At 45.4% G+C, this 2,011-nt stretch overlaps 1 pseudogene; it reads left to right on the plus strand.

Annotated features, from left to right (window-relative positions):
• The first annotated feature begins 1,172 nt into the window (after window positions 1–1,172).
• On the plus strand, window positions 1,173–1,662 carry LOC100954791 (annotated as a pseudogene).
• Window positions 1,663–2,011: the final 349 nt, after the last annotated feature.

Consider the following 2,011-nt stretch of genomic DNA (forward strand, 5'->3'; position numbering starts at 1 on the left):
GGGTTCGAATCCAGCCCGGGCCCACCAAACAACAATGACGGCTGCAACCAAAAAATAGCCGTGCATTGTGGATGGTGCCTGTGGTCCCAGCTACTGGGGAGGCTGAGGCAGGAGACTTGCTTGAGCCCAGGAGTTGGAGGTTGCTGTGAGCTGTGATGCCAGGGCACTCTACCCAGGGGGACAGCTTAAAGCTCCTGTCTCAAAAAAAAAAAAAATACACAGAGTTCTTTGAATATCTGAACTTGTCCCTACATTTAAAATAATCTAGAGTCTATAACAGTGATTAATTTTTATTGTAGTGTCATTACAAACTCGTTGTGTGGTACAACATTCATAATGATTTTTGTTAATTTGTTCTTCCTTCCTCTCTGAGCATACACTGTGTCAGAGAGTTTGCTGTGCTTTGCTTTGCTCTCTGCTATGCTTAGCAAACATGAATCATGAATCAGACATGTGTCAAAGTGGTGACAGAAGCCTGGGAGAAACAGGCATGGAAATCAGGGAACCATCCAACTTCCCTCCCCTGAAGGCCCCTACTTCCTCCTGCTTCCTGCTCTTTCTCTCTATCTCCCCCTTTTCGCCCTTCTCAACAAACTTGCTTCTGCCCAGGGCCTTTGCACATGCCTTCCCTGCCCTCAACTAACCTCTGCTGTTTAACTAGGTGATGTCCCGGTGTTATACTGTCATGGCACTGTATGCTTTGCATTCATGGCATTTATCACAGGTGAAATTTGACATCTTTCCCTACAACTCTTTGATTACAAGCAGTCCCTGAGTTACTTGTGAACAGAGGTTATTATGGTAAGTCCTGGAGTTACAAACATCTGACTGATGTATAACTCACACTTAGGAACGGACGCCATTACAGGTAATAGGTAAATGTACCTGTTCCAACTTATATACAAATTCAACTTAAGAGCAAACCTACAGAACCCATCTCGTTCCTAACCCAGGGACTGCCTGTACTGTGTATCTACCTCACTAGAACTGGGCCCAGAGCAGGTGTTCAATAACTATGTCCTAATGAATGGGTGAGGCGATGAAGCAGGTCCTGGAGGTCCTCACAGAGGATCATGTGCACACCATCTGGGTGTGCTCAGGGATGACCAGGAAACTTAGCATCAGTGGAGCACAGGGAAAGCAGGGATTACTATTAGTAGCTTTTAAGGACCATGTCTGTGAGTCAGGATTCCTGAGCCAGAGACAATGATCTTGATGGGATGGATCCCTAAGACATCACTGAGAGTAACTGGAATGAGATGGTTGACAGTTTTGATGACATGAACCCTCAGAGTCCCTCCTCCATCGTATCTATGCTTATGGTTTTGAAATACCCTCACCATCCAGCAGTGAACCTTTCTTTCTGTGTCGAGGGTTATGACCTGACTGCTCAAGCTCCACCTGGAACTGGGAAAATGGCCACATTTGCTTTATCCATTCTGCAGCAGATTGAATTGGATCTAAAAGCCCCCCAAGCCTTGGTCAAAGTAGCTACTGAAGAATTGGCTCAGCAGATACAGAAGATGTTCATGGCATTAGGGTCACATGGTGCCTCCTGTCGTGCCTGTGTTGGGGACACCAACGTGCATGCTGAGGTGCAGAAACTGCATTGTGGGTACCCCAGACTGAGTGTTTGATATGCTTAACCAGAAACGGTTGTAACCCAAATACATCAGATGTTTGTACTGAACAAAGATGGTGGAAATGTTAACTGTGGCTTTAGTTGTTTTGCATAGTATTGATTGGTTCAGGAAAAAAATTCAAAGGACCAGCTCTATGACATATTCCAAAAGTTCAACAGCAACAGCCAGGTGATTTTGCTGTTAGGTACAATGCCTTCTCATGTGCTTGAGGTAACCAAGAAGTTCATGAGGGATCCCATCCAGATTCTTGTCAAGAAGGAAGACACCATTTTCTTTAGAATATGAAGATGCCATCTCCTCTCCCCAACACACCAATGCATTTCACCAACCTCATCATCTCTATAACCCAGAGGCTCTCCCCATGCCAG

The sequence above is a fragment of the Otolemur garnettii genome, unplaced genomic scaffold (assembly GCF_000181295.1).
Source record: "Otolemur garnettii isolate 467f Iridium unplaced genomic scaffold, OtoGar3 scaffold00013, whole genome shotgun sequence".
In the NCBI taxonomy this organism is placed as follows: domain Eukaryota; kingdom Metazoa; phylum Chordata; class Mammalia; order Primates; family Galagidae; genus Otolemur; species Otolemur garnettii.